The following is a 22954-nucleotide window of genomic DNA, read 5'->3' on the forward strand; positions in this document are numbered from 1 at the left end:
AAAAAGAGAAATAATAATTATGGTATTTGTTAAGTGCTTACTATGTGCCAAAAACTGTCCTAAGCGCTGGGGTAAATACAAGGTAATCAGGTTGTCCCACGTGGGGCTCACAGTTTTAATCCCCCTTTTACAGATGAGGTAACTGAGGCACAGAGAAGTTAAGTGGCTTGCCCAAGGTCACACAGCAGACAAGTGGCAGAGCAGGGATTAGAACCCGCATCTTCTGACTCCCACGTCAGTGCTCTTTCCACTGTCATGCTGCTTCTCTAAATGCTTCTCTGTATGCACACACCAGCTCAATCAGTGGTATTTAGTGAATGCTTACTATGTGCAGAGCACTGTACTAAGTGCTTGGGAGAGAACATTATAACAATTAGTGGACACTTTCCCTGCCCATAATGAGCTTGCAGTCTAGAGCGGTGGACAGCCATTAATATAAATAAGTAATTTATAATGTATAATTTAAAGATAAGTATATAAGTTCTGTGTTGTTGAGGGGGGGGCAAATATCACATGTCTAATGGTCACAGATCCAAGTGCATAGAAAATGCAGATGGGAGAGCAAGCCAGGGAAAAGAGGGATTAATTGGGGAAAGGCTCTTGGAGGGGAGGTGACCCTGATAATGCTTTTAAGGTGGAAAGAGTGGTGACCTGGCATATATGGAAGAGGAGGGAGTTCGAGGCTAGGGGGAGGATGTGGGAAAGGGCAACCCAGCAGCAAGATAGATGCGATCAGGGCACAGTGAGTAAGCTGGTTTTAGAGAAGCAGGCTGGGCTGGTGTAGGAGATTAGTGAGGTGATGTAGGGTGGGGTGAGCTGATTGAGTGCTTTAAAGCTTATAGTAAGGAGTTGGCTGTACAGATGGATGGACAGCCATTGGAGGTTCTTGAGGTGTAGGGAGACACGGACTGAATGTTATTGTTGAAAAATGATCCGTGCAGCAGAGTGAAGTATGGACTGGAGTGGTGAGGGGCAGAAGGTCAGGAGGTCAGCAAAGAGGCAGATGCAGTAGTCAAAGCAGGATAGGATGAGTGCTTGGAGCAGGATGATAGCAGTTTGGATGGAGAGGAAAGAGTGGATTTCAACAACTTTGTGAAGGTAGAACCAATAGGATTTGGTGACAGATTCATTCATTCATACAATTGTATTTATTGAGCACTTACTGTATGCAAGGCACTGTACTAAGCGCTTGGGAGAGTACATTATAACAATAAAGAGACAAATTCCCTTCCCACAACGAGCTCACAGTCTAGAGGGGGAGACAGACATTAATATAAATAAATAAATAACAGATATATACAGAAGTGCCATGGAGCTGGAAGTGGGGGGAATGAATGAAGGGAGCAAATCAGAACCATGAAGAAGGGAGTGGGAGAAGAGGAGAGGAGGGCTTAGTCAGGGAAGACTTCTTGAAGGAGATATCTCTTCAATAAGGCTTTAAAGGTTGGGAGAGTAATTGTCTGTCTGATATGAGGAAGGAGGGCAATCCAGAACCAGAAGCAGGATATGGGCAAGAGGTTGGCAGTGAGACAGGTGAGATCGAGGTACAGTGAGAAGGTTAGCAATAGAACAAAGGGTGTGGGCTGGGTTGTAGTAGTAGAGTAGTCGAGTAGAGGAGGGGGCAAGGTGAGTAATTGCTTTGAAGCCAATGGTGAGGAGTTTTTGTTTGATGCAGAGGTGGATGGGCAACCACTGGAGTTTTTTGAGGACTGAGGAAATATGGTTTGAGTGTTTTTGTAGGAAAATGATCTGGGCATCAGAGTGGAGTATGGATTGTAGAGGGGAGAAGCAGGAGGCAGGGATATAAGCAAAGAGGCTGATACAATAAGTAAGGTGCGATAGGATAAATGCTTGTATTAATATGGTAGCAGTTTGGATGGAGAGGTAGGGGTGGATTTTAGTGATGTTGTGAAGGTAGAACTGATAGGATTTAGTGATGGCTTGACTATGTGGGTTGAATGACAAGAAGGAGTCAAGGATAACGCCAAGGTTATGGGTTTGTGAGACCAGAAGGATAATGATGCCATCTACAGTGATGGAGAAGTGAGTGGGAGGACAGGATTTGGGTAGGAAGATAAGAGGTGAGTTGAGGACAACACCAAGGTTATGGGATTGTGAGATAGGAAAGATAGTGGTATTATCTACAGTGGTGGGAATGACATGGGGAAGACAGGGTTTGGACGGGAAGATAAGTTCTGTTTTGGACATTTAGTTTGAGGTGTCAGTTGGACATTCAGGTAGAGATGCCCTGAAGGCACAGGGAAATGCAAGATCCAGGGAAGGAGAGAGCTCCTGAGATATACTTAAATGCTGGAGGAGTTGGAGTGTAGATCTAGGAAGGCTTACTGGAGGGTACCAATATGGCTTCTTCCATCATTGACTCCCTCACCAGTGAGTCCCACCTACTTCTGACTTTTAACTCCCTCCCAAAGTCTTTGGTGCCCCTATCTCCTTTCCCCTCACCCCCAGTGTCCTCGCTATTATGTGGTAGAGAGAGGCCATTAGAAGTGATTTTTAAACAATGGTATTTGTTAAGCACTTATATGACAGGCACTATATTAAGGGCTGGAGTAGATTCAAGCTAATCAAGTTGTACACTGTCCTTGTTCCACATGGAGCTCTTAGTCTTAACCCCATTTCACAGAGGAGGTAACTGAGGCCCAGATAAGTTACGTGATTTACTCAAGGTCACTCAGCAGACAAGTGGCAAAGCTGGGGTTAAAAACCAGGTCCTTTGACTCCCAGGCCTGTTCTCTTTCCACTAGGCCACTCTGCTTCTCTTGGTGATCTCCCCGAGGGTCTCCTTCACCTTCTTAAAGTTCCCACCCTCTCCTGCCTGCTCTTAAAATCTGAGCCCTCCACCTGTACTATGGACCCCATCCCTACTCATCTCTTAAAAATGCTTACTCCCTCCCTTCTCCCTCCATTTCCCCCTCTTTTACTATATCTTCAACGTCAATCAATCAGTCCGTGGTATTTTTTGAGGGATTACAGTGTACGGAGCGGTGTACTATGCACTTGGAAGAATACAATACAGAAGTACAATATGCACATAGTAAGCGCTCAATAAGTACGATTGAATGAAAAACTGGTAAAAACGTTCCCTTCCCACAAGGAGCTCATAATGTAAAGGGGGAGGTAGATATTAGAATAAACTACAACTATGTACATAAATGCTATGGGGCTGAAGGTGGGGTGAATATCAAGTGCTTAAAGGATACAGATCCAAGTGCATAGGTAACGCAGAGGGGAGCGGGAATAGGAAGATGAGGTTTTAATTGAGGAAGCCTACTCACTGTCTTTTCTGCCTCCACTCCCCAGTAACAGTGGTAACTTCTCACTGTTCTCTGGCTGCAGACTCCTTACTTCTCTCCCTGCTTTCAGCTTCTCTGCTCTTCATTTGACAGCGCACAAAACTACCGGGCTCCGCTTCTTAATACAATATTTAAAAGGCACCATTTCATTCATTCATTTGTTCATTCAGTCGTATTTATTGAGCACTTACTGTGTGCAGAGCACTGTACTAGGAGCTTGGAAAGTAAAATTCAACAATAAAGAGAGACAATCCCTGCTCATAGAGGGCTTACAGTCTGGGGCGGGGGGAGACAGACATCAAAAACAAGTAAACAGGCTTCAATATAAATAAATAGAATTACAGAGATGTACATATATACATAAGTGCTATGGGGCGGGGAGGAGGGGGAAGAGCAAATAATAATAATAATGATGGCATTTATTAAGCGCTTACTATGTGCAAAGCACTGTTCTAAGCACTGGGGAGGTAACAAGGTGATCAGGTTGTCCCATGAGGGGCTCACAGTCTTAATCCCCATTTTACAGATGAGGTAACTGAGGCACAGGGAAGTTAAGTGACTTGCCCAAAGTCACACAGCTGACAATTGGCGGAGCTGGGATTTGAACCCATGACCTCTGACTCCAAAGCCCAGACTTTTCCCACTGAGCCACGCTGCTTCGAAGTGACCTGGGAGGGAGTGGGAGCTGAGGAAAAGGGGGCTTAGTTTGGGAAGGCCTCTTGGAGGAGGTGCGCCTTCAGTAGGGCTTTGAAGTGGGGGAAGAGTGATTGGTGGATTTGAGGAGAGAGGACGTTCCAGGCCAGAGGTATGACATGGGCCAGAGGTCGGCGGTGAGACCGGAGAGATCAAGGCACAGTGAGAAGGTTAGCACCAGAGAAGTGGAGTGTGTGGACTGGGATGTATGGGATGTAGAAGGAGACAAGGGATGTGTGGTAAGAAGGGGCAAGGTGATGGAGAGCTTTGAAGCCAATAGTGAGGAGTTTTTGTTTGATACGGAGGTTAATAGGCAACCACTGGAGATTTTTAAGGGGCGGGCGGGGTGGGGGTGGGGGGTGACATGCCCCAAACGTTTCTATAGAAAGATAATCTGGGCAGCAGAGTGAAGTATGGTCTGAAAAGAGAGGCAGGAGGTTGGAAGGCCAGAAATGAGGCCGATGCAGTAATCCAGTCGAGATAGGATGAGTGATTGTATAATGTGGTAGTGGTTTGGATGGAGAGGAAAGGGCGGATCTTGGTGATGTTGTGAAGTTTAGACTGGCAGGATTTGGTGACGGACTGAATACCTGAGGTGAATGAGAGAGTGGAGTCAAGGGTGACACCAAGGTTGCGGGCTTGTGAGACAGAAAGGATGGTTGTGCCATCCACAGTGACAGGAAAGTTTGGGAGAGGACAGGGTTTGGGAGGGAAGAAAAGGAGCTCATTCTTGGACAGAAGCCTGTCTTCACTACATATTAAGCAAAAATGGATAAGCCCTGATTTCAGGTTCTCTGTCTACCTCTACTCTCTTCTACTCTTCTTCTACCAGCTGTCTATTTCTACTCCCTTCTCCCATTCCATCCCAGCTCATACTCTTCATTCTTCCCAGGCTAACCTCAGCACCGCCTCCCCGCTGCGGCCGAATTCCACGAGCCTGGGCCTGCAATGCGGCGGGGGGGGGGGGGGGGGGGGGGGGCCCATCTCCACTTCGCACCGCCTCTCGCTTATGACTCACCCGGCTCTAACTTTGACTCATCATATGTGACTTTCCTCCTGAACGGAACTCCCTCTTTGCTCAAGTAAACCCAACCTTGTCCTTCCCAGCCTTCAGAGCCTCCAGTGGGGTGAGGTGAATTTTAGTGGACATGCATTCAAGAAGAATGATTAAGGCTCAGATGGAGGAAGTGATTTCCTTGGTGTCCCATAAACTGAGGCCCAAAACTCATTTTTCTCCCCTTGCTGTAGTCTTCCCCACTGAGGCTTTCATTTGTCAGGCTCTCACCCCTGAGAGGTGTTATCTGGATATCCCCACCAGTGCTGAGAGAAGGCAAATCTCCAGTCAGAGCTCCAGGGGCTTTTACCACACCATCGCTGCCCCTTTACTACCCGCATGCCACCTCCACACTGGAAACTTGTGGTTTTTTGAGTTGGGGTGGGGCCTACAGGAGACAACTCCAGGAACAAAGCACAGGGCCTCTAAAATTCTATTTATCTATTTTGAGGCTATTGATGCCTGTCTGCTTGTTTTGTCGTCTGTCTCCCCCTTCTTGATTGTGAGCCTATTGTCGGTTAGGGATTGTCTCCATCTGTTGCCGAATTGTACTTTCCAAGTGCTTAGTACAGTGCTCTGCACACAGTTAGTGCTCAATAAATATGATTGAATGAATGAATGAAATGAATGGGTGGAGAAAAATGTGAGAGGCTGTGGCTGCTGGCAACCAGAGACTGCAGACAGCAAGGGTTGGGGTATATGTGTGCGGGGGTGGGTAGGAGGGCACTTGCCATCCCCACTCTCAGTTTCTGTCACCCTCCCACCGCTGGTCCCCCAACCCAGAACCAGATCCAGCTTACTTCCAGCAAATTCTGGGATAGATACAAGTAGTACTAACAGTTAGCAGCAGTAGTAATAGTATACATTAAGCAATTTCTGTGGGCAGAGCACTGTAGTAAGCAATGGGAGAGAATCAGAAATAATCAGATCCAAGTCCCTATTTACACATGGGGTCACAGTCTCAGAGAGAGAGAGAGAGAGAGAGAGAGAGAGAGAGAGAGAGAGAGAGAGAGAGAGAGAGAGAGAGAGAGAGAGAGAGTGAGAGAGAACCCAGGTCACACAACAGGAAAGTCAGAGTCAGGCAGGCTTGGAAACCAGGACTCCTAATTCCCAGTCCTGTGCTCTTTCAATAGGCCACACTGCTTCCAGGACCTTCCATGACCCTTCCAGAATGTTCCGGGTCATGCCATTCCCTCAGTCTCCTTAGTACTTTTGCATATATTCATTTAGTATTTATTGACTTTTTTAGTTTATATGCTTTTACTACTTCATGTAGTGTAATTTTGCCATTTGTGACTACTCCAGTCAATCAATCAGTAGTATCTACTAAGCACCTAAGCACTCCCTCTAGACTGTAAGCTCCCCCTCTAGACAGTAAGCTCACTGTGGGCTGGGAATGTGTCTGTTGTATCGTTGCAGTGTACTCTCCCAAGTGCTTAGCACAGTGTACTGCACACAGTAAGTGTTCAATAAATATAATTGATTAACTGCAGAGCAGTGTACTAAACACATGGGAGATTAAAATAGAATTAGTAGACATGATCCCTGCCCTCAGAGAGCTTGTGATCTAGCAGAGTCAGATGTTAATTCACAGAATAGAAGGAAATTATGTAATATAAAGTTATGAATGCTGAGGTGGTATGGATGGGCTGAAGTTGTCACTGGAAAGTATGCAATTTGGGGTGGAAAAAGAGATCAGTAGGAGGAAAAATGCTGATTGAGTGTTTTAAAGCCAATGGTTAGCAGTTTCTCCCTGATACTGAGAGGAATGGACCATTGTTGGAGGTCTGGAAGGAGTGGGGAGGTGTACTCAAGGCTGTTTTTGAGAAAAATGACCAACCCGGGCAGTGAAGAATGGACTGGAGATTAGAGAGCCTGGAGGCAGGGGTCTCAGCGAGGAGGCTGATCCTATAGTCGAGTCAGGATATGACAAGGGGCTGAAGTACTGGTGGTAGTTTGGATGAATAGGAAAGGGCAGGTTCTGGAAATGTTTTGGAGGACAAACCATCATGATTTGGTGACAGACTGAATAATGTGCTGAAAAAGAAAAAGGAGTCAAAGATAATGCCAGGAAATAGTGAGGCCCAGTGGAAATAACACAGGCTTGGGAGTCAGGGAACCAGCTCTGTCATTTGCCTGCTGTGTGACCTCGGGTGGATTACTTAACTTCTCTGTGCTTCAGTTTCCTCATCTGTAAAATGGGGATTTCCCTCCTACTTAGACTGAGTCCCAGGTGGGATAGGGACTTTGTCTAACCCAATTATCTTGCATCTTCAGTAGGGCTTGATACACAGTAAGCACTTAACAATAATAATAATAATAATAATAATAATAAAGTTTACAGGCTTGAGAGATGGGGAGGGTGGTGTTGTCAATTTTGATGGAAATATTAGTTGGAGAAGAGGATTTGGGAAGGAAGATAAATTCAGTTTTGGACATGTTGAGTTTGAGGTGCCGGCGGGACATCCCTGTAGAGATGTCCTGGAAAGCAGGGAGAAGTGTAAGATCATAGAGGAGAGGTAGATTTGGGAACCATCCCAATCAAGGTGGTAGTTGAAGCCATGAAATAAAATGAGCTCCCCAAGGAAGAATAGATTGAGAAGAGACGGGTACCCAGATTAAGCCGTCAGGGACCCCCATATTAATAATAATAATAATAATAATGATAATAATAATGGTATTTGTTAAGTGCTTACTTTGTGCCAGGCACTCTACTAAGTGCTGGGGTGGATACAGTTAAATCGAGTTGGACACAGTCCCTGTCCCCATTTTACAGATGAGGTAACTGAGGCACAGAGAAGTGAAGTGACTTACACATAGTCACACAGCAGACAAGTGGCAGAGCCAGGATTAGAATCCATGACCTATTGATTCCCAGGCCCATGCTCTATCCACTACGCCATGCAGTTTCTCATATAAACTAGTTAGATTGGACATAGTCCCTGATCTAGCTGTAAAATCCCCATTTTACAGATGAGGTATCTGAGGCACGAAGATTGCCTTCAGTGTGCAGGAGGGCTCTGGTTTCCACCCAAATTCATTCATTCATTCATTCAGTCAGTCGTATTTATTGACTGCTTATGGCGTGCAGAGCACTGTACTAAGCACTTGGGAGAGTACAAGCGCTGGAAGACAGAGGAAGAGCTGGCAAAAGAGATTGAAAGGATCAGGTAGAGAGGGGGAGAACCAGGAGAGGACTGTGTCAGAAAGACTGAGGTTTGATGGGGTTTCCAGGAGAAGGGGGTGGTCCATAGAGTCAAAGGCAGCCAGGATGTTGAGGAGGATTAGGATGAAGTTGAGATCATTAGATTTGACGAGAAGGAGGCCATTGATGACGCTGGAGAGAGTGGTCTCACTAGAGGAAGGTGGGGGAAGTCAGATGTTACTTTGGGCAAGTCACTTAACTTCTCTGTGCCTCAGTTACCTCATCTGTAAAATGGGGATTAAGACTGTGAGCCCCTGCTGGGACAACCTTGTAACCTTCCCAGCACTTAGAACAGTGCTTTGCACATAGTAAGTGCTTAATAAATGTCATCATTATTATTATTATTATTATTGTAAAGGTTCAAGAAGACATTTAGAGGGGAAGTGGAGGAAGCTTGTGTTTGCAGTCCATTTGATGACTATCTAAATGGTTGCCCATTTCTCTCTGCATGAAGCTGAAAGTCCTAACTTTTGGCTTCAAGATGTGATGAATTGATTTTAATTGATGATATTTATTTAATGCCTTCTGTGGGCAGAGCACTAGGTTACGTGCTTGGCAGATTATCACAGAATTAGTATTCCCGGTCCCTACCCTCTAGGATAATAATAAAAAAAATAATAATGATAATGGCACTTGTAAAGTGCTTACTATGTGTGAAGCACTGTTCTAAGCGCTGGGGTTGATACAAGGTAATCAGGTTGTTCCACATGGGGCTCATCGTCTCAATCCCCATTTTACAAATGAGGTAACTGAGGCCCAAAGTCACACAGCTGACAAGTGAAGGAGCTGGGATTAGAACCCACAACCTCTGACTCCCAAGCCCGGGCTCTTTCCACTAATCCACTAAGTGTGTGATTGCTACCGGGAGCGTGGGGTTGAGTATCCAAGTGTTCAGGGGACACAGAAGTGCCTAGGTGGAATGGGAGGAAGTCAGATTGGGAAATGAGAGCATAATCAGGGAAGGACTCCTGGAGGAGATGTGATTTCAAAGGGCTTTGAACACATGGAGAATGGTGGTCTGCAGGATGTGAAGGGATAAGCAGTTCCAGGGGAAGGTGTGAGCAATAGGCAGCAGGACAGACAAGAGCAAGGCACAGCAAATAGGCTGACTTAAGAGCTGATAAATTCACTCATCCATTCCATCATATTTATTGAGCATTTACTGTGTGCAAAGCACTGTACTAAGCACTTGGAAAGTACAATTCAGAAATAGAGACAATCCCTGCCCACATGGGATTTACAATCTAGAAGAGAGGAGACAGACATCAAAACAAGTAAACAGGTATCAATAGCATCACTATAAATAGAATCATCGATATATACATATCAAAACAAGTAAACAGGCATTAATGTAAGTAAATAGAATTATAGATATGTACATATATACACAAGTGCTGTGGAGTGGAGAGGGGGTAGAGCAAAGGAGTAAGTGGGGGCTATGGGGAGGGGGATCTGAGGAACACCGTCAATCTCTAATGTTTATCAGCATTCATGCATTCATTCAATTGTAATAATAATAATAATGATAATGATGGTATTTGTCAAGCGCTTACTATATGCCAAACACTGTTCTGAGTGCTGGAGTAGATACAAAGTAATCAGATAGTCCCACCTGGGGCTCACAGTCTTCATCCCCATCTTTACAGATGAGGTAACAGGCACAGTGAAGTTAAGTGGCTTGATCAAGATCACACAGCAGACAAGTCCAGACCCTGGAGTAGAACCCAGGTTCTCTGACTTCCAAGCCTGTGCTCTTTCCACTAAGCCATGCTGCTTCTCAATCACATTGATTGAGTGTTACTGTGTGCAGAGCACTGTACTAAGCGCTTGGGGAGGTACAATACAGCAAAGAGAGATTATCCCTGCCCACAACGAGCTCACAGTTTGGGGGTAAGGGGAAAAGGGAGAGGGAAACAGGCATCATCACCAAAGGTGTTTATTGTGCATTCAGTACTTACAGAGTGCTGTACTGAGCACTTGGGAGAGTACGAGATGGTAATCAGACACGTTCCCGGCTCAAAATGAGTTTACAGTGTAGACACCCCCTGCCAGCCCCCTCCCAGGACAGGACAGCATTAATGAGGGGGGTTGGGGAAAGCCGGACCCTCCCCCACCCAGGGCCCCTCTCTGTCTTTTCACCCCTAACGCCCCCCATACACACACACACACACACACACACACACACACACACACACACACACTCTTATTTTTTCAGTCATATTTATGAGTGCTTACTGTGTGCAGAGCATTGCACTAAGCGCTTGGAAAATACAATACAGCACTCACAGTTAGATAAGTGGCCTCTTCCCCCTTTTCTCCTGGGGAGGCAGCATGAAGTAGCAGAAAGGAAACAGGACTAGATGTTCAGTCCTGGCTTCTAGTCCCAGCTCTGCCACTTGCCTGCTGTATGATCTTGGGGAAGTCACTTAATTTCTCTGTGCCTCAGTTTTCTCATCTGTAAAATGAGCCTCTTAGACGGTGATCCCTGGGTGGGGACAGGGACCATGTCCAATCTGGTTATTTATCACTACCCCAGTGCTTAGTAGGGCTGTTAGTATGTACTTGATAAATGCCGTTATTATTATCATTGTCCACTCTCTTTCCTTTTTTTATGATATATGTTAAGCACTTACTGTGTGTCAGGCACAGTACTAAGCGTTGGGATAGATACAAGTTGGATCCAGTCCATGTCCCACATGGGGCTCACAGTCTTAATCCCCCTTTTACAGATGAGGTAACAGGCACAGAGAAATGAAGTGACTTGTCCAGGGTCACACAGCAGACAAGTCATGGAGCTGGAATTAGAACACAGGTTCTTCTGACTCCCTGGCTTTTGTTCTATCCACTAGGCCATGCTGCTGTCTTCTCCCACTATATCCCAGCTCTCATTCTTCTCTCCTCTCAAACTAACCTATTCACTGTACCTTGGTCTCATTACTCTCACCATTGACCTCTTGCTCCTGCCCTCCCTCTTTCCTGGAACTTCCTCCCCCTTCACATATGACAGACCTTTGCTCTCCCCATCTTCAAAGCCCATCTGAAATTGCACCTCCTCCATGAGGCCATCCCGATTTTTATCTAATCTACCCACCTGTTTCTCCCATTACTGCCATTTCAGCATTCCTCCGTGGAAAGACTGCGGGCTTGGTAGTCAGAGGTCATGGGTTCTAATACCGGCTCTGCCACTTGTCAGCTGTGTGACTTTGGGCAAGTCACTTAACTTCTCTGGGCCTCAATTACCTCATCTGGAAAATGGGGATTAAGACTGTGAGCCCCATGTGGGACAACCTGATCACCTTGTATCCCGCCCCAGTGCTTAGAACAGTGCTTTGCGCATAGTAAGCGCTTAACAAATACCATCATTATTATTTTCTGGGCCTCAATTACCTCATCTGGAAAATGGGGATTAAGACTGTGAGCCCCATGTGGGACAACCTGATGACCTTGTATCTCCCCCAGCGCTTAGAACAGTGCTTGGCACATAGTTAATGCTTAACAAATACCAAAATTATTATTATTATTATTATTCCTGCATTTCCTGTGAATTTGTGTTCTCACCATCCTCCATAGCCCATATGCAAATATTTTATGTGCATAAGCACCAACTTCCACATATCTCCCACTTTTCCACTTTCTCCCATCTGTAAATTACGTTAGTATCTGCTTCCGGACTAGATTGTAAGCTCCTTGGAGGCAGGGATTGTGTTCTCTAACTCTACTGAACACTCCTAAGCATTTAGGTCAATGCTGTGCACACAGTGAACTCAGTGGGCCGGAAATGTGTTTGTTTATTGTTGTGTTGTATTCTCCCAAGCGCTTAGTATAGTGTCCTGCACAAAGTAATTGCTAAATAAATACGTTTGAATTAATTAATTAATTGACTGACTTTGTTTCCCAGTGAAAGCAGAGTCCTGAAGCAGGTCGACAGCCCTCTTTAGCCGTGAAAAAATTCCGGCCTGGACCACTAGAGGGAGCGCCAACCCCGGTTTTGACCACCTAGGTCAGCAGAAAAGGAGGGCAAGGGGCGCCAACGGCTCTCTCTGTCCTAGTCAGTCCCGAACTGACCTCAGCTGCTGCCACTCTCTGCCCTGCTGGCCAGCCATACAGGGAAGCCCAGCAGATTGAGTGGTGGCTTCCCGAGTCTAAGCTGGAAGGAAACTTCCACCAGGAAGTCCAAGATTTCTGGGACCTGGATGGAGCAGGGCTGAGGGTAGGGCATGTGTGGCAAAGCCAATCAACCAGTCAGTCAGTCAAGAGTATCAATCAAGAGTATTGATTGACAATGCTCTGCACATAGTAAGCACTGTATACATACGATTGAATGAATGAATTGGACGCCAAGGCTGTGCAGAGCACTGTACTATGCACTTGGAGGGTTCCTCCATCCTTGGAAAGTGTGTGAGTGCGTATACTCATCTGTCATTCCTGATGGTGGTGAAGTAGTAAAGGTGGTAACGGTAGAAGTCTCCCTGGAGAGAGATTTGGATTTGTACCATTCAGAGAGTAAATCAGAATTGAGAATCTGATTTTGAAGGTAGCTCTGATGGAATGGGATTCCGGGAAATGGTGCAACCACACTGGAAGCACTGTAATGTGTAAGGAAAGGTTACGATGAGCATAACTGCTCGGACCGTTGTCCAGTTTAATGGCCATGCTGCAGTATCTAGAGTGTTGCGGAAGGGAGTCGTTCAGAAAAGTTGTATGGTGTTATTAAAGTAATAATAATAGTATTTGTTAAGCATTTGCTATGTGTCAATCACTGTTCTAAGTGCTGGGGTAGATCTCAGCGACTCAGGTGGACACAGTTCCTGTCCCACATGGGGCTCACAGTCTTAATCCTCATTTTACAAATGAGGCACAGAGAAATAAAGTAACTTGCCCAAGGTCACATAGCAGACAAGTGGAAGAGCCGGGATTAGAATCCAGGCCCATGCTCTATCCACTAGGCCATGCTGTTTCTCATTTTAAAATATGAAAGCTGTTATGCCAAAGAAGTTTGTCAAAGTGTATTTTGGTAACTACCTCGATATTTACCAAGCCTCACTCTTGAAACTATCTTCATATTTACGAAGTCTCACTCTCACCCACATCCTACCTCTGGCCTTGAACACCCTCCATCCTCATCTCAGACAGATAATTGCTCCCCCTTCCCTCCCCCCCCCCCCCCCACTTCAAAGCCTTTTTGCAGGCACATCTCCTCCAGGAAGCCTTCCCTGACTGAGCCTATCTCCCCTCTTCTCCCACTCCATTCTGCACTGCTCATACTTATTCCTTCATTCATCTTCCCTCCCTTCTCCACAGCACAATCCTAGCGCTTAGAACAGTGCTTTGCACATAGTAAGTGCTTAACAAATACCATCATTATTATTATGATTGTATGTATATATCTGTATTATTTATTTATTTAATTAAATTAATGTCTGTCTCCCCCTCCAGGCTGTGAGCTCATTGTGGGCAGGGATTACGTCTGATGTTATATTGTAGTCTCCCAAGCACTTAGTGCAGTGCTTTACACAAAGTAAGCGCTCAATAAACATGACTAATAATAATAATGTACATATCTGTAATTTATTTATATTAATGTCTGCCCCCCCCGCCCCCAACACACACACACACACACACACACACACACACACACACACACACACACACACACACACACACTGTAGACCATAAATTCGGTATGGGCAGGGAATGTGTCTGTTTTTTGTTAAATTGTACTCATGCAAGCACTTAGTACAGTGCTTTGCACACAGTAAACGCTCAGTAAATATAATTGACTGACTGACTAAAGTATTGACAAGGATAATCAAGATAAACACTTGAATTGATAATCAAATAGCCGTATATAGGTAAGTGCTGCGGATGGGTATAAATAAAAGCCTTGGGCAGAGCAAAAACACTGACCATTGCCTCCCCAGCTGAACTAGCTGCTCTGCTTCTGGACTGTGAGCCCGCTGTGGGCACGGATTATCTCAGTTTCTTGCTAAATTGTACTTTCCAAGCGCTCACTACAGTGCTCTGCACACTGTAAACGCCCAATAAATACGATTGAATGAATCCGAGATTTGGTCGTGGCCAGAAGGGGGAGGGGCAGAGGAGCCCGGAGGAAGGTGGCCCGGAGCAGGGGCTGGGCTCCAGGGTGGTCTTGCCTCAGGTACGATCTTTCCCGGCTCTGTCCCGCCTTCCACCACCGCTGCCCTTCGCCAGGAGCCGAGTAGAACCTGCACTACCCAACTCCGGGACTCGACCCGAACACTTGGACTTACACTTGGGTGGGTTCTTCCCCCGCCCCTCCCTCTCTCCCCACGTAACTTCTCTGGCACATTGCTTGGCACACTGAAAGCATTTAATACATACCACAGTTATTATAATTCCTAATTTTGTCCCCCTGACGTTGGCAGCCTCCGCGCTGCACCGTACCTGGACCCTTGTGCCCGCGATCCCTCAATGCAGCTCATTTGAAGTCCTCCTCCTTCCCCCAACATTTTTCCCAGTCGAGAGGCATCTCAAAGACCCGGTCATCGTCGCCATCAAACACTGATTTACGACCCTCAAGTACTTGTTGCTCTGGGAATGCAAATTGGAGTGGAAACAGGGGCCCCCTGCCCCAGGGGAGTTTAACAGGCCAGCAGGGAGACAAAACCAACACAGGTCCAGATAAAGAGCAGACTTAGAATACAGAAACTCTCAAGGAACAAAGACACAGAAATGAAAGAAAATTGGATGTATAAATCAGAGAAGGCTTCCTGGAGGCTCTGGGCTTCATCTAAATGCTTATCTCCTCTTGTAAAACACCCAGTGCTCCCACCTCCCTCCCTACCTGGTAGGAACTCCCCTAATTCCTTCCCCTCTGTTTTCAAACATTCCTACTCTCCCCAATCCTACAAAAGTCTTCTCTAGACCCCACTTAACTATCCTCTGCCTCCTAGTCCTCTCCAAACTCTTCAAACAGGTTGATTACACCTACTGCCTCGGCCTTTGCCTCTACTTCCTCTCCTCCAACTTCCTTCTTCGAGCTAATACAATAATCGGTTTTGGCCCCTTTCACTCAATCAATCAATGGCATATACTGAGCGTTTGTTATGTGCAGAGCACTAAGTGCCTGGGAGAGTACAAACAAGAGAATAAGCAGACATGTTCCCTGCCCATAATGAGGTTACAGTCTAGAGGTGGCGGCAGACATTAATATGAATAAATAATTTATAATAAATAATTTAAAGATATGTACATTTTTAATGGCATTTATTAAGCGCTTACTATGTGCAGAGCACTGTTCTAAGCGCTGGGGAATTTACAAGGTGATCAGGTTGTCCCATGTGGGGCTCACAGTCTTAATCCCCATTTTACAGATGAGGTAACTGAGGCCCAGATAAATTAAGTGACTTGCCCAAAGTCACACAGCTGATGAGTGGTGGAGCCGGGATTTGAACCCATGACCTCTGACTCCAAAGCCCGTGCTCTTTCCACTGAGCCACGCTGCTTCTGTAATAATAATAATAATAATAATGGCATTTGTTAAGCACTTACTATGTGCAGAGCACTGTTCTAAGCGCTGGGGGGAATACAAGGTGATTAGGTTGTCCCACGGGGGGCTCACAGTCTTAATCCCCATTTTCCAGATGAGGTAACTGAGGCTCAGAGAAGTGAAGTGACTTGCCCAAGGTCACACAGCAGACATGTGGGTGAGCCAGGATTCAAACCCATGACCTCTGACTCCAAAGCCCGGGCTCTTTCCACTGAGCCACGCCGCTTCTCTACATGAGTGCTGTGGGCTTGGGGTTGGGGCAAATATCAAATGATCGCTCTCTCCAAGGTCACCAACGACATCCTTCTTGTCAAATGACCAAATGACTCCATGACCTCTGCTGCTGCCTTTGACACTATGGACCAGCCCATTTTCCCCAAAACACAATCTAAACTTGTTTTTACCATTTACAGTCCTCTTCTGGTTCTCCTACTTCTGGTAGCTCCTTCTCAGTTTCTTTCACTGAGAAGAAGAAGCAGTGTGGCTCAGTGGAAAGATCACAGGCTCTGGAGTCAGAGGTCATGGGTTCAAACCCTGGCTCCGCCAATTGTCAGCTGTGTGACTTTGGGCAAGTCACTTAACTTCTCTGGGCCTCAGTTACCTCATCTGTAAAATGGGGATAAAAAAAAACTGTGAGCCCCCCGTGGGACAACCTGATCACCTTGTAACCTCCCCAGTGCTTAGAACAGTGCTTTGCACATAGTAAGCGCTTAACAAACACCATCATTATTATTATTATTTCACTGGCTGCTCCTTTTCCTCCCACCCCTTAATTGTAGAGGCACTGTCCTTGGCTCTTTTCTTTTAACCCATATATTGTCTGTCTGTCCTTCCTGTAGATTGTAAACTCATTGTGAGCAGGGAATGTGTCTGTTCATTGTTGTACTCTCCCAAGCACTAGAACGGTGCTCTGCACACAGTAAGCGCTCAATAAATACAACTGAATGAATGAATGAATGAATGACCTTCTAACTACCAGGCCCGTGCTCTATCCACTATGCCATGCTGTTTTTCAAAATATTTACATAATATTTACAGAATTCCAGAATATTCCCTCACCACTGGTCAAAGCTCTCTGTACAGAAGTTTTTTTTTTTTTTACAAAATATTTACAGAATACGCCCCCACCTCCACCCCCAGGTCTTTGCTCTCTGTGTGGAAGTCTTTTTTTTTTTACAGAATATTTACAAAATTACATACTATTCCCCTACCATGAAGCACTTCCCCTTCCCCTCACAGGGGCCAACAACTCTTCTCCAGCCTACCTCTATCCTACGACTTTCTCCACCCTGGAATGGGTCTGTGTCCCTGACCAGGCTGGAAGCCCCTGGAGGACAGCAGTCACGCCCACCCCATAGTCCTCTGGATGGTCAGTTCCTTGTGGGCAGAGGATGTGCCAATTCTGTTATTCTGTTGTCCTCTCCCTAGTGCTTAGTCCAGTGTTCTGCACATTGCGAGCGCTCAATACATATGATTGAATGACACTCTCTAACGCTTAATCCAGTGGTCCGGAGGTGGGCCGCACCTAATGAATAATAATAATAATAACTGTGTTATTTGTTAAACACTTACTATGTGCCAGGCACTAAGCGCTGTGGTGGATACAAGCAAATCGAGTTGGATATGGTCTCTGTCCCATGCAGGGCTCACAGTCCCAATCCTCCAATCCCCATTTACCAGATGAGGGAACTGAGGCCCAGAGAAGTGAAGTGACTTGGCCCAGGTCACACAGCAGACAAGTGGTGGAGCTGGGATTAGAAGCCATGACCTTCTGACTCCCAGGTCCGGGCTCTATCCACTATGCCTATGCCATCTGCTTGTTTGGCCACTTCCTCCTGATTTTTGAAGATGATGATGGTATTTGTTAAGCGCTTACTATGTGCCAAGCACTGTTGGAGAAAGAGGGTGAGCCCTCCTGTTGTTGCTTTCCCCCCTCCTCCCACTAAGTGTGGAGTCATTCAATCATTTATTGAGCGCTTTCTGTGTGCAGAGCACTATACCAAGCTCTTAGGAGAGTATAACACAACAACAAACATGTCTCCCCACTCCTCAAAAATCTTCAATGGTTGTCCATTCCTTTCTGTGTCAAGAAGAATCTCCTGACCACTGGTTTTAAAGCACTGTCAACTCTTTTCCTCCTAATTATCCACTGTCTTCTCACTATATTCCAATTTGCAAACTTCATTCCTTTCAAGCTAAAAGAGAGGTTCACTGCGCCTCATTCCCATCTCTCCTCCTGTCCACTTCTTGCTCATGGCCTGAGGTAATACCATCTGCAGCACTTACCTGTATCTGTCTATTCAGTTGTCCATGAAAGTGTTTATCTTGATTATTCTTTTATGTCAATTCATTCGTTCATTCATTCAATCATATTTATTGAGGGCTTACTATGTGCAGAGCACTGTACTAAGCGCTTGGGAAGTACAAGTTGGCAACATATAGAGACGGTCCCTACCCAACAACGGGCTCACAGCCTAGAAGGGGAGACAGACAACAAAACAAAACATGTGGACAGGTGTCAAGTCATCAGAACAAATAGAATTAAAGCAAAATGCACATCATTAACAAAATAAATAGAATAGTAAATATGTACAAGTAAAATTACAAGTAAAATAAATAGAGTAATAAATCTGTACAAACACATATACAGGTGCTGTGGGGAGGGGAAGGAGGAGGGGAAAAAGGGGGCTCTGCTACTACTACCACTACCAGGTATGACAGATGAGTGTTCTCTCTCACGCACACACACACACGCACACACACACACACACACACACACACACACATTCTCTCTCCCTCTTTCTGGATGGAGGAAGCCTCCAAGTGCATAGTACAGTGCACATAGCGCTCAATAAATTCTATCAATAGACTGATGGACTGATTGGTTCATTGGCTTTGCTACCCCTCTCCATCCAGGTTCCAGGAATTCCAGCTGAGACTCAGGAAGCCACCACTCAATCTGCTGGGTTTCCCTGGATGGCTGGTCAGCAGGGCAGAGAGTGGCAGCAGCTGAGGTCAGTTCGGGACTGACTAGGACAGAGAGAGCCGTTGGCTCCCCTTGCCCTCCTTTTCTGCTGACCTGAGTACACGGGTGGCTAAAACCGGGGCTGAAGCTCCCTCTAATGGTCCAGACCGATAATTTTTATGCCTACAGTAGTATGTCGATCTGGTTCAGGATTCTGTTTTCACTGGAGACACAGATCAGTCAATCTATCAGCACATTCACTGTGTGTACAGCATTGGCCTAAACGCTTGGGAGAGTTCAATAGAATTAGAGGACATGATCTCTGGCTTTAAGGAGCTTACAGTCTAGCCCAGGAGCAGACGTTGAAGTAATTTACAGATGAGAAAGTGGGAAAAGAGGAGATATACAGAAGTTTGTGCTTGATGTATATAAAATATCTACATATGGACTGTGGAGGATTGTGACTACACAAATACTCAGGAGGTGCAGGAGTGCTGAAATGGCAGTAATGGGAGAAACAGGCGGGGAGATTAGAGGAGGACTCCCCACTCCCCCATCTCTTGCCCCTAGTGACCTGGCCAACTTTATTGAGGAAATCAAAGCTATCAGGTGTGATCTCAGTCAAATTTCTCCTGTTCCTCTTCAGTCCCTCCCTCCTCCTGACCCTCCTTCCACTCTCCTATCTTTCTTAGCAGTATCTCAAGAAGAGACCTCCTACCTTCTCTCAAAATCCCCTCCCCCCGCATATCCAACCCCATGTCTTTGCACCTTAATAAAAGACTTGCCCCCTCTATTTTTCCCTCCCTTATCTTCAACTGTTTGCTTTCCAATGGCATCTTCCCTACTGCTTTCAAACATGCCCATGTCTCCCCATCCTAAAAAAATCCTCCCTTGACCCTGTAACTCCCTCCAGTTATCACCCCATCTCCCACCTACTATTGTTCTCCAAACTCCTTGAGTGAGTTGCATAAGCCTTCTATCTTAAATTCTTCTCCAATTTTCTCCCTGACCCCCTCCAATCTGGAGTCTGTCCCCTTCACTCCACAGAAACCACCCTCTCACAGGTCACAAATAATCACCTTCTTGCCAATTCTAATGGCCTCCGCTGCATCCTAACCCTCCTCAACCTCTCAGCTGCCTTATCCAATCTTGGCTTCACCAACACTGTTCCCTCCTGGTTCTCCTTCTATTTCTCTAGCTATTCATTCTCAATCTCTTTCAAGGGCTCCTCCTCTGCCTCCCATCCTTTAACTGTGAGAGTTCCTCAAGGCTCAGTTCTGAGTCTACTTCTATTCTCCATCAACACCCACTCCCTTGCAGAACTCATTCGCTCCCATGGCTTCAACTACCACCTCTATGCAGATGATTCCCAAATCTACATCTCCAACCCTGATCTCTCTCTCCCTGCAGTCTCTCATTTCCTCCTGCCTTGAAGACATCCCTACTTGGATGTCCCACCAACACCTCAAACTTAATATGTCCAAAACAGAACTCTTTATCTTCCCACACAAACCCTGTCCTCCCATTGATTTTCCCATCACTGTAGACAACACCACCATCCTTCCTGTCCACAGGTCTGTAACCTTGATATTTATCCTTAACTCTTCTCTTTCATTCAACCCACAAATTCAATCTATCACTAAATCCTATTGGTCTGACCTCCACCCTTTCTTCTCCACTCAAACTGCTTCCATGTTAATCCAAGCATTTATCCTATCCCACTTTGATTACCATATCAGCCTCCTTGCTGACCTCCATGCCTCCTGTCTCTCCCCATTCCAGTTCATACTTTACTCTGCTGCCTTGATCATTTTCCTACAAAAACCTTCAGTCCATATTTCCTCACTCCTCAAGAACCTCAAATAGTTGTCCATCCACCTCTGCATAATAATAATAATGGTATTTATTAAGTGCTTATTTTGTGTCAAGCACTGTTCTAAGTGCTGGGGTAGATGCAAGGTAATCAGGTTGTCCCACTTGGGGCTCACGGTCTTAATCCCTATTTTACAGATGAAGTAACTGAGGCACAGAGAAGTTAAGTGACTTGTCCAAGGTCACACAGCAGACAAGCCGTGGTGCTGGGATTAGAACCCATGACCTTCTGACTCCCAGGCCCAGGCTATATCCGCATCAAACAGAAACTCTTTACAATGGACTTTAAAGTGCTCAATCAATCTGCGCATCAGGCAGAAACTCCTCACCCTGGGCTTCAAGGCTCTCCATCACCTCGCCCCCTCCTACCTCACCTCCCTTCTCTCCTTCTACAGCCCACCCCGCACCCTCCGCTCCTCTGCTGCTAATCTCCTCACCGTACCTCATTCTCGCCTGTCCCGCCATCGCCCCCCGGCCCACGTCATCCCCCGGGCCTGGAATGCCCTCCCTCTGCCCATCCGCCAAGCTAGCTCTCTTCCTCCCTTCAAGGCCCTACTGAGAGCTCACCTCCTCCAGGACGCCTTCCCAGAATGAGCCCCTTCCTTCCTCTCCCCCTCGTCCCCCTCTCCATCCCCCCATCTTACCTCCTTCCCTTTGCCACAGCACCTGTATATATGTATATATGTTTGTACATATTTATTACTCTATTTATTTATTTATTTTACCTGTACATATCTATTCTATTTATTTTATTTTGTTGTATGTTTGGTTTTGTTCTCTGTCTCCCCCTTTTAGACTGTGAGCCCACTGTTGGGTAGGGACTGTCTCTATATGATGCCAACTTATACTTCCCAAGCGCTTAGTACAGTGCTCTGCACACAGTAAGCGCTCAATAAATACGATTGATTGATTGATTGATTGATCTTGCCCCCTCCTACCTCACCTTGCTGCTCTTCTATCACAACCCAGCCTGCACATTTCACTCCCCTTATGCTAGCCTACTCACTATATCTCGATTTTGTTTATCTTGCCCCTAACCTCTCTCCCACATCCTGCCTCTGGCCTGGAATGCCTTCCCTTTTCATATTCGGTGGACAATTAATCACCTTACCTTCAAGACCTTCTTGAAAGCACAGCTTCTCCAAAAGGCCTTCCCTTACTAAAAACTTATTCCCTCTTTTCCCACTCCCTTCTGTGTTGCCCTGATTTGCTCCCTTTCTTCACCACCCACTCAGGCCCATAGCACTTTTTGTACATACCTGTAATTTATTTATTTATATTAATGTCTGTTTCCTCCTCTAGACTGAGCTCGTTGTAGGGAAGGAATGTGTCCATCAACTCTGTTGTATTGTACCCTCCCAAGCTCTTAGTACAGCACATAGTAAGTGCTAAATAAATATGATTGATTTATTGAAGGACACCAAGATTGGACTTTTGGGATGGGGATGATAGTGGTGTCATTGACTAAGATAGAAAAGTTAAGGGGAGGAGTGGGTGAAGGGGAAAGATGAGTGTTTTTTATTGTATTTGTTACTATGTGCCAGGCACTGGGGTAGAAACAAGCTAATCAGCCTGGACACAGATCAGGTCCTCCATGGGGCTACTTGTCAATCCCTATTTTACAGTTGAAATAGTTTAGGTACAGAGAAGTTAAGGGACTTGCCCAGAATCACACAGCAGACAAGTGATGGAGCTAGGATTAGGTCCCAGATCCCTCTGAGTCCCAAACCCATGCTCTATCCACTTGGCCACACTGCTTCTCACATTGTGAACATTCATTCATTCATTCAATCGTACTTATTGAGCACTTACTGTGTGCAGAGCACTGTACTAAGCACTTGGGAAGTACAAGTTGGCAACATATAGCGATGGTCCCTACCCAACAGTGGGCTCACACTCTAGAAGGGGGAGACAGAGAACAAAACAAAACATGTGGACAGGTGTCAAGTCATCAAAATAAATACAAATAAAGCTAGATGCACAATAGAGTTACGTTCATATCTTATATACTGTTTATATCTTATATTCTCCATTACTCCCTCTATAATCGTTGTATTTATTAAGTGCTTACTGTGCACTGAACACTGTACTAAGTGCTGGGGTAGATACAAGATAGGTTGGTTATAGTCCTTGTCCCACATGGGGTTTATAGTCTAAGTGGGAGGGAGAACAGATATTGAAGCTCCATTCAATTCTGGTTCAGGATCACACAGCAGGCAAGTAACAGAGCCAGGATTAGAATACCCAGGTCCTCTGTCTCCCAGGCCCGTGCTCTTCCAGCTCCTTGAGGAGAGGTATCATGTTTTCTAACTCTTTTATACTA

The 22954-nt window shown here is 45.8% G+C and overlaps 1 protein-coding gene across 3 annotated transcripts in view; it reads right to left on the reverse strand.

The window, feature by feature from the left end:
• LOC119934454 (CXADR like membrane protein) overlaps positions 1-22954 on the reverse strand; it is a 102234-nt gene that overhangs the window by 27650 nt on the left and 51630 nt on the right. The window contains exon 1 of one of the 3 annotated variants that reach the window (XM_038753952.1): positions 16199-16221. The exons of the other annotated variants lie outside the window; for them this stretch is intronic. The gene's annotated coding sequence lies outside the window, so the exon portion shown is untranslated. Of the gene's footprint in view, positions 1-16198; positions 16222-22954 lie in introns of those variants that run through there. 3 annotated transcript variants of the gene reach the window in all.

Source organism: Tachyglossus aculeatus, chromosome 11 (genome assembly GCF_015852505.1).
Source record: "Tachyglossus aculeatus isolate mTacAcu1 chromosome 11, mTacAcu1.pri, whole genome shotgun sequence".
In the NCBI taxonomy this organism is placed as follows: domain Eukaryota; kingdom Metazoa; phylum Chordata; class Mammalia; order Monotremata; family Tachyglossidae; genus Tachyglossus; species Tachyglossus aculeatus.